We start from the raw sequence: 10,879 nt of genomic DNA on the forward strand, positions 1-10,879 counted from the left end.
TTCCCTTGGACTGCAAGGAGATCCAGCCAGTCCATTCTAAAGAAGACCAGCTCTGGGAGTTCTTTGGAAGGAATGATGCTAAAGGTGAAACTCCAGTACTTTGGCCACCTCATGCGAAGTGTTGACTCGTTGGAAAAGACTTTGATGCTGGGAGGGGTTGGGGGCAGGAGGAGAAGGGGATGACAGAGGATGAGATGGCTGGATGGCATCACTGACTCGATGGATGTGAGTCTGAGTGATCTCTGGGAGTTGGTGATGGACAGGGAGGCCTGGCATGCTGCGATTCATGGGGTCGCAAAGTGTCGGACACAACTGAGCGACTGAACTGAACTGAGAAGGTATTTGATCTGATACTGAGGGTGGTCAGATCAAGGGTGTTTTCTAAACTGAAGTAGCAGATTCTGGCTTAGATTGGACTAAATGGACAGGCGCCCCTGGATAAAGACATTGCCCAAATTTGGCAGTGCATTAATGAACTACTGCTGCCTAACAAATTATCCCAAACTAATAGCTTAACACAATATTATCTCATACTGCTGCTGAGAGTTGTGAATCCAGGAGTAATTCAGCTGAGTGATCTGGATCAGTGTTTCATGCGGTTGCCATCATCTGAAGCCTTGACACGGGCTCATGGATTACCTTCCAAGATGGCTTACTCACATAGCTGTTGAAACCAGTTTCCTTGCTGGCTGTTGGGAGAAAGCCTCGGTTCTTTCACATGGGCCTCTCCACTGGGTTACCTCAGTGTTCTCAAAGTACGACTAAGCTGGCTTCTAGAGTGAGTGCTCCAAGAGGATGAGCAAGGAGACTGCAAGTGACTTTTATGACCAAGTCGCAGGCACTTCATTGTTCATTTATACAATATTCTGACATTAGAAATGAACCACTTAGTCCACCACACATGTGAAGGGGAGAAGGAAAGGATTTGTGAACATAATTTAAAACCACGTGGTACACGCATGACCAAAAATTGTTTACATACCTGTAAGTCCAAAATGCATTTTCCTGCCAATGCTTTCAAATAATTTATCCATTATGGCATTAACTTGACGCGCAGAACCTTTCATCTAAGTCAGGTCCAGATATGGATCAGGGTCCCACTTGTACAGTATCTCAAGTGTTCTGTCGCTCAGTTGTGTCCTACTCTTTGCGACCCCATGGACTGCAGCGCTGCGGGCTTCCCTTTCCATCAACTCCAGGAGCTTGCTGAAACTCAAGCCCATTGAGTCGATGATGCTATTCAACAATCCCATCCTCTGCTGTCCCCTTCTCCTACCTTCAGTCTTTCCCGCATCATGGTCTTTGCCAGTGAGTCAGTTATTCGCATCAGGTAGCCAGAGCACTGGAGCTTCAGCTTCAGCATCAGTCCTTCCAATGAATATGCAGGACAGATTTACTTTAGGATTGACTGGTTTGATCTTCTTGCAGTCCAAGTGCCTCTCAAGTCTTCTCCAACATATCAGTTCAAATTATAAAAGTGTAGCTCCTCTAGACCTGAGGATGTGTGAACAAAAGAGATGAGTTAATCTGCTCACTTTCCCAGCCAACATACAGTGGTGGATCAGACAGATAAGCTTCATAGACACTCCTGTTCCAGGAAGGGGAGGGGAGATGGGAGTCAATAGTAGCCGTTCTGAAATCCCATGGGTTCTTTTTGGCAGTCCTTTGCTTAGGACTTAAGCCCTGGAAACTTCCTAGGCTTTAGTCTCTGAATTTTTAATTCTGCCCTCTGACATGATTCCATTGCAGGAAAGGTGGCTAGTATATGGTTACAGTGAAACGGTCTCCCTAGCCTGCTTCCTGCTTGTAAAAGGTAGAAGTCCAGAACTCTTATTTTGTACTATTGCTGGTCCTTTCAGTCCGAGCTGAACTTAAATATGTTATCTTAAAAACTTGATGTGCCTCCTGATAATCTTACTGGTGTTCATGGCAAAGCACCTCACTCCAAAGCCACAATCACACATGTTTTCATAACAAGGTCTACTCTGTCTTGGTTTTCTGCTGAGATAGCTGAGGGATAACACCCTGAGCTTTGGTAGAAGTCTTATTGTGTGATTGAAAAGATCTCTGAGTGACACCCATAAACTCTTTGTAGGGCATTGGCCTGACTAAATAAAGCCATGAAGCATCCCCTTCCAGCTTTCTGAGGCTTAATAAAGAATTTTACAGTCATACTCGTCTTTAGAACACCTTAATTAAAAAAAAATAATAATAATACTATGGCGAAGCACTGGCGTATGGGTGGGGTAAAATGTTATATTTAGACCACCTTGTCTCAATGTGCTGGATATGATCTTGCTTGAAAACCATTAATTTTAGCATCTGCTGTCATCTTAACAAAGTGGAAAATTGCCAAATCAGCAAGTTCTGTCTGCTTTTTTTTTTTTTTTTAATAATCTTTATCTTAAACATTTTTTTAAATTCCCCTTTATATTTTACTATAGGCAGCAAGAAGAAACCAAGAAGCACTTTTGGCTGTTTGGATGGAAATCCTCTTAGCTAGATAACTCAATTAATTAAGTACAGTTTGTCCTCCCAGCTCATTAGGTGCATTTTCTACTTTTCATAAACTGCAGGTGTAGTGGACTTTCATCTTCACACTCCCCAGGCTCTTTCCTCCTGCCTCTCCTTTCTGCCAGGCATCCTAGGTGCACCACTGTGATTCCACTTAGAACGTGTTCACTCAGTGAGATAACGGGGAGTGATTCCCTGGCTTCAGTGCTTCTACTGGCCAGAGACTATGTACCTTTCCCTAAGAACTTCATGTTTTCGCTATCCAACTTCCATCACCTGGCTAGGTCAGTTGCGACAGCTCATACTCACAAGTGTACTGACAGGGACTTCTATGTGCACACGTGAACAAACATACGCATGTACACAGTAACATCGCTGAGAGGAAACTTTTCCATATGCAGAAGTACAAGCTTTCTTTTCCAGGAACATGAATTTGGTAAGTGCTCAAATTTCTACGTGCACATGTGCACAATCATGTGCGTGTATGCAGTAACATCGCTGAAGGGAAACTTGTCAATATGCAGAAGTACAAGCTTTCTTTATCAGGAACATGAATTTTGGCAAGCACTCAAATTTCTACGCGCACATGTGCACAATAATGCGCGTGCACACAGTAACATCCCTGAGAGGAAACTTGTTCATATGCAGAAGTACAAGCTTTCTTTTTCAGGAACATGAATTTTGGAAAGCACTCGAATTTCTGTGTGCACATGTGCACAAACATACGTGTGTACGCAGTAACATCGCTGAGAGGAAACTTGTCCATATGCAGAAGTACAAGCTTTCTTTTTTCAGGAAGATTAATTTTGTTAAGCACTCAAATTTCTACACGCACATGTGCATAAACATGTGCATTTACACAGTAACATCGCTGAGAGGAAACTTTTCCAGATTCAGAAGTAAAAGCTTTCTTTTTCAGGAATATGCGTTTTGGTAAGCACCCAAATTTCTCTGTCCTGGTTGTTTTTTCACTTGCTCATCGTTCATGTCACGTTGCACTTCTAACTCTGTGGCTTATTCTCAAAAGTTACAGAATCTTGGCATTTGGTGTTGACAGGGACTGACGTGCAGAGCAGCGGGCATGGTTGGAAGCACTTGCTATAAACAGCTGTATAGCATGCATCTGCATTCTGCATTCTCCCATCACCTTGGACAGCTTCACAGTACCAGTCATGTTGGCCTGATCCATTGCCTGTGCATTCCTTCAGGGGACCAGAAAACAAGGACCTCTGAGCTCAGCTGACTTGAAGAACTGCTTTCTCAGTATGCGCCTATCTAGGTCATTCCTTGTCAATGGCTGTGCCCCTTTTGCTAGTCTACCACCCCTTACAGCCCACAACATTCTGAGTGAGGCCCCCTGTTCTTCCTATCTGTGTAGCTTTCTGTGTGCACCTGTCTACCTGTGCCCCCATGTGCTATCTCCATGTAGTAGGAAAAGATCAAAGAGACTCCTGAGCCTTCAAAAGCCCCCAGGGACAGTGATAGGCCTGGGTCTGATCCAAGGTTGTGAAGAAGGTGCACATGGATACAGGGTCTCTTCTGATACAAAGAGTGGAACCTGAGGCTATAAAAGTAAGGTGACATCCCTATACGGTGTCCCTTCTGTTTAACACTATCCATGCATGCGGAGTCCCCAAACAGATGATGCCCTGGGAAACCTTCACTTTCTTGGCCCAGAGCTAATGCCTCCCTTGGGCAGAAAGCAGCTTTTCTGTCTCCAAAACAAGAGGGCTTGAACCACCCAGGCCGCAGTGATTTGATAAATGCCAAGGCTCTCTTCAGTTGCTCTCATTAGGCCCAGGGAGGACTCCCTACAGTCACACATCCCTGTTTCCCTACTCAGCCCCCATGTCAAGGAAGCCAGTGCCCGGTTGGGCCCAGAGGCATCTAAGACGGTCACCTGGAAGGCAGTGTCCCTCTGAGTGTCACCTGGTTGAAATCCCCTATGACAAAATAAAAGATTCTGCTCCAGCAAGACTACCAGAATCCTCCCTCAGGTGTAGACATGCACCTTTGCCCCTCAGGCCCCCAAAGCCTCAGAGAAAAGAAGGAATTCATGTCAAAACTTTCAGCATGGGCCATGGAGTATCAGGACCCCTATTGCCTAGACCCTGAACCTTGAAAACCAGCAGATCCTGAACTGCCCCCAGGGGCTTCTCTGTCTCTCATCCTCCGGAGGTCCCTTGGGACATGCAATTAACCCACCGCCCTTGCCTTTTCTCTGTTCCCTCCCTCACAGGTGTATCCGCGCAGAGGTTCACACAGGTAAACCTACTTGCGCTTTCCTCGCCTTTGGGCACTGCCAGGGAGGCAGGCTGGAAGTGCCTGGAGGCATGCCACACTTACAGACCGTGTCTCTCCTAGGATGCCTGTGGTTTGGCAGATATAGCATACTTTAGCACATCTCATGTTCTGTGTCACATTGTGCCAGTGTGTGCCACCCTCAGGGAGGGCGTATGCTGGCTTGCTGGGCTGATCCGGGGCAGCACTGGCCCAGGACCTTCCCAGTTCTCCTTTTCACATGTATGTGGAATAAGTCTCCAGTGCAGCAGGCAATCTGTGACTCTTTCTCCGTCAGGAATCTGTCCATCTCGGCAGGACCTTAGACTTACCATCGTGGGTGTTGCCATAGCCACGTCCACCATTTCCACAGGCCAGCCCACAGCCTCACACACTGAGGGCGGCAGAGGCAGTGGTTGCAAAGCCTCACCCCATGTGATTTGCTCTGTGTGAATCCTTAAACCATGAACACCCTCTTCCTGGTCCCAACACACACAACACCACGGTGGAACTGATGAGCGTGTTTTGTATCTGGTCTAATTGCAGATATCTGGAGCCACAGTCTGGAGTTATCACTGGCCATCCTTTCCTCGTTCCCATCCTGGGCAGGGTCAATGCAGAGATACGGTGCAAACCACCTTCAGCCTGGTCACCTCATGACTCCTCTCATGGTTGCTCAGCACCTCCTCTCCTGCCGCCTTCATCTCTGCATCTTCCCTGGGCCGGACATACACACACACACACACACACACACACACACACACACACACACACACACAGAGCCAACATAAATAAGCACACGTGTGCATACACACATATGCTCAGTCAGTTGAGTTCATTTCAGTCGCTCAGTCATGTACGACTCTTTGCGACTCCATGAATCACAGCACGCCAGGACTCCCTGTCCATCACAAACTCCAAAGTTCACTCAGACTCACGTCCATCGAGTCAGTGATGCCATCCAGCCATCTCATCCTCTGTCGTGCCCTTCTCCTCCTGCCCCCAATACCTCCCAGCATCAAAGTCTTTTCCAATGAGTCAACACCTCACGCGAGGCGGCCAAAATACTGGAGTTTCAGTTTTAGCTTCATTCCTTCCATAGAAATCCCAGGGCTGATCAGTACGGGGACACAAATGCAAACAGGGAATATAGGTGTTTCAGGAGGTGAAAATGACCGAGTCCAGCAATGTCAGAGATGGTGACAGTAGGCGCCATGTTCTGCCCTTGGGGCTCCCCATTTAATTCCTCCACGAACTCTTCAATATTTTCCTAGGCAGCCTGAAGCCACTTCCAGCACAGCATTTTGGTGGTTGTGAGACACTGAGCAGTGAATGTGGAAATTCACAGAAGATCCCAAAGAATAGACGGACTTTAGTCAGCAAAGTAATGTCTCTGCTTTTGAATATGCTATCTAGGTTGGTCATAACTTTTCTTCCAAGGAGTAAGCGTCTTTTAATTTCATGGCTGCAATCACCATCAAAAACCTGAAACAGTGATGGTTATAATCTATTAATAATGCCTGAGCTAGTTGGATGCAAAAACACTTAAAAACTTCGTAGCACTGAAACATTGGAATTCGATAAATTGTTGGGTGTATCTCCAAGAATGGGTGATAAAGCACCTGAAATGTGTCACATAGCTGAAAGACTGGATGTTGATCAACACTGGGTGTGTCTGACCTGACGTAGGACAGGGCCTCATTTAACCATGTGATATCCCTAAAACACAGGATGCTGATAAATCTACGAGTGTGTATGAACTGGTATGTACAGAAACAGTTGAAACATATCACAGAACTAAACACTTGATGAACCAGAGGATATGAAAGAAAAGCCTTTCAGAATGTAACAGAACTGAAACAGTTGATGGTGATAAACTATTGCTTGCGTTTACCATGGAGTAGAAGAAGAAGCACTTGAAACATGTCAGAGCACTGAAACACCGGATGGTCATGGGTATGTTTCAGCTCAAGTGGATTAGAGAAACATTTGAAGCAAGTCACACAACAGAAACATTGCATGTTTTTAAACGACTGCATGTACTTGATATGGAGTGAATGAAGAAAGCACTTGAAGCATGGGACATCACTGAAGCATTGATTGGGAATACTGACTATGTTTGAGCTGGGATGGACACAGAGGCTCTAGAATCATTTCATAGTCCTGAACACTAGCACCAGATGGGGAAAAAAAAACTACTATTTTGTGTTTGTTTGTTTGTGGGGTGTTTTTTTTTTTTTTTTTTTGACGCAGGAATGAATGAAGAAGTAGTTTACATTATGTCACAGCATTGAAACAAGATAGTTATAAATGGTGAGTATATTGATGTTAGTGGGACCAAGAAAGCATTTAATCTTATCAAAGCCCTGAAACACTGGAGGATGATGAAATACTGGCTGTGTATGCCTCAGTGTGGACCAACAAGTTTTCAAATCATGTCACCGCAGTGAATCGCTATTATGGTGTTAAGATACTGACTGTCTAGATCTAGGGTGGATGATGAAGCTCTTTAAGCATGTCACAGTATGTAAACACTGCTGCTGCTGCTGCTGCTGCTACTGCTGCTGCTGCTGCTGCTGCTGCTGCTGCTGCGTCGTTTCAGTTGTTCCGACTCTGTGTGACCCCCATAGACAGCAGCCCACCAGGCTCCCCCGTTCCTGGGATTCTCCAGGCAAGAACACTAGAGTGGGTTGCCATTTCCTTCTCCAATGCATGAAAGTGAAAAGTGAAAGTGAAGTGGCTCAGTCGTGGCAAGAGACCCCATCGACTGCAGCCTACCAGGCTCCTCCATCCTTGGGATTTTCCAGGCATGAATACTGGAGTGGAGTGTCATTGCCTTCTCTGATGTAAACACTGCTACTGCTGCTGCTGAGTCACTTTAGTCGTGTCCGGCTCTATGCGACCCCATCGATGGCAGCCCAACAGGCTCCTTCATCCCTGGGATTCTCCAGGCAAGAACACTGGAGTGGGGTGCCATTGCCTTCTCACTAGAGGGTGACAAACGACAGAGTTTGGTTTACGGGTGAGAATGAAGAAGCCATTGGGTCATGCTCCAAAACTAAAACACTGGCTGTTTATAATTACTAGCAGTTTTGCCCCAGGGTTAATGTAGAAGCCTTTGAAGTATGTAACTGTACTGAAAAAATTGAATGGTGATATATGACTAGGTTAATCTCGAGTGGGTGAAGAAGTACTCGAATCCAGTATCAGCCATGACACACTGTGTGTTGACAAACTCTTGTTTGTTTGTTTTTTTTAACTCTCACTTCATTAAAGAAAAATTGAAATTGGTCATATGTCACAGCAATGGACACTGGTTGGTACCAAATATTGGCTATGACTGACCAGAGTGGGAAAAGAAGCATTTGAATTGTGCCACACCCATGAAGCAAAGAAATAGAGGAAAACAATAGACTGGGCAAGACTACAGACCTCCTAAAAAAAAAAAAAATTAAACATACGAAGCGAACATTTCATGCAAAGACGGGCTCAATAAAGGACAGAAATAGTATGGACGTAACAGAAGCAGAAGATATTAAGAAGCTGTGGCAAAAATACACAGAAGAACTGTACAAAAAATATTCATGACCCAGATAATTACCTAGAGCCAGACATCCTGGAATGTGAACTGAAGTGGGCCTTAGGAAGCATCACTACAAAGAAAGCTAATGGAGGTGATAGAATTCCAGTAGAGCTATTTCAAATCCTTAAAGATGATGCTATGAAAGGGCTGCACTCAACATACCACCAAATTTGGAAAATTTTGCCCTGGCCACAGGACTGGAAAAGTTCAGTTTTCACTCCAATCCCAAAGAAAGGCAATTCCAAAGAACTCTGCAACTACTGCATAGTCGCCTTCATCTCACATGCTACTTTAAAATTAACGCTCAAAATTCTCCAAGCCATGCTTCAGTAATATGTCAACCGTGAACTTCTACATATTCAAGTTGATTTTCGAAAAGACAGAGGAACCAAGATCAAATTGCCAACATCTGCTGGATCATTGAAAAACGAGGAGAGTTCCAGAAGATCTACTTCTGTTTTATCGAGATTTTGACTGTGTGGATTACAACAAACGTTGGGAAATTCTGAAAGAGATGTGAATACCAGACCACCTGACCTGCATCTTGATAAACCTGTATGCAGGTCAGAAAGCAGCAGTTATTAGTGGAAATAGAACAACAGACTGATTCCAGATAGGGCAAGGAGTACCTCAAGGCTGTATAATAGTCACTCTGCTTATTTAACTTCTACACAGACTACATAATGAGAAACACGATCCAACCAGTCCCTCCTAAAGGAAATCTGTCCTTAGTGTTCATTGGAAGGACTGACATTGAAGCTGAAACTCCAATAATTTGGCCACCTGATGTGAAAAGCTGACTCATGTGAAAACATCCTGATGCTGGGAAAGATTGAGAGCATGAGGAGAAGGGGACATGAGCAGATGCGATGAATGGATGGTATCACTGACTCAATGGACATTGGTTTGGGTTACCCATGGGAGTGGGTGATGGACAAGGAGGCCTGGCTTGCTGTGTTTCATGGGATAACAAAGACTTGAACATGAATGAGCGACTGAACTGAACTGATCACCCCTTAAAGAGTGATTTTTCTTTCTTTCTTTCTTCCTTTGTTAAAATAATCTTGGGCATGTTTGACCTGGGTGAATAGAGAAGCCCTGGAAGCATACTGCATATTAAACTTTGAGTGGTCAATAATTACCAGCTGAGTTTGACACTGAATGGATGGAGAAGCACTTGAGGCATGTCACTGAACTTCAACACTGTATGGTGACGAACTAGTGAATGTCTATAAATGGGGAGCATGAAAACACCATTGAAGTGCATTTTGACATTGGAACAGTAGGTGGTGAACGTTATGGATGAGTTTGACTTGGGAAAATGGGGAAGACTTGAGGAATGTCACACAGTAAAACATTGGATGGTGTTAACTGCTGAATGTGTTTGACCTGGTGAGAATGGAAAAGTCCTGGAAGATGCCACAAAATGGAAACACTAAATGGTCATAAGCTACTGCATGTGCTTCACCTAGAGAGGATGAAGAAGCACATGAATCATGCCACAGGACTGAAACAATGGATGGTGATAATCTGCTGGGCGTGTTGTGTCTAGGGTTGTGAAGAAGCACTTGAGGCAAGTCCTCGAACTGAGGCATGGGATGCTGATAACCTGTTTGGTACTTCTGAATGGTCGTGTGTGACAAAATTATTGAAATATGTTACAGTACTGAAACATTGGATGTTGCTAAACTACTGGTGTGTTTGACCCAGGATGGACAAGAAGTTACTGATGCATGTCAAAAAACTGAAACAGGAGGTGATAAACAACAGGGTGTGTATGACCCCGTGTGCATGGGGAAGTATCTGAACCTTGTCACCAACATGAAACACTGGATGGTGACAAACTGTTGAGTGTGCTTGATTTAGGGTGGACAAGAAGCACATGATCCATTTCACAGAACTCAAATGTGGACGGGGCAAGAGACTTGGAATGTTTGACCCAGGGAGAAAAAGAAGCTCTGGAAGCATGCTGTAACCCTGAAACACTGGATAGTGAGACACCACTTGGTGTGATGGCCTGAGGGAATGAAGAAACCCAGAAGCATGTTGCATAACTGAAACATTGGATAACGACACACTACTGGGTGTCTTTGACCCCGTGTACACAAAGGAGCACTTGAAGCATGTCACAGAACTTGAGCACTGGATGGTGAAAAACTCCTGGGAGTGCTTGACTGGTGGATGAAGAAGCTCCTCAAGCATGTCTCTGCACTAATACACTGGAGGATGAGTGTGTTTTATCTTCAGAAAATGGAGCACTTGCCCTGTGTAACAGCCCTAAAATAGAGTATGGCACTTATACCACTGGGTGAGTAGTCCTAGGTGAAAAGGAAACACTGGAAAGTGTCACATGTTAATGCTTTGAATACTCTATGGTAACAAAGTACTGAATGTGTTTGATCTGGGGTTGAGCAGAAGCAGGTAAAGCAGGTCCCACTACTGAAACATGGGATTGTGATGCACTACTGGGCGTGTCGGAATTCAAGTTGAAGAAGCACTGGA

Source organism: Ovis aries, chromosome Y (assembly GCF_016772045.2).
Source record: "Ovis aries strain OAR_USU_Benz2616 breed Rambouillet chromosome Y, ARS-UI_Ramb_v3.0, whole genome shotgun sequence".
Lineage (NCBI taxonomy): Eukaryota > Metazoa > Chordata > Mammalia > Artiodactyla > Bovidae > Ovis > Ovis aries.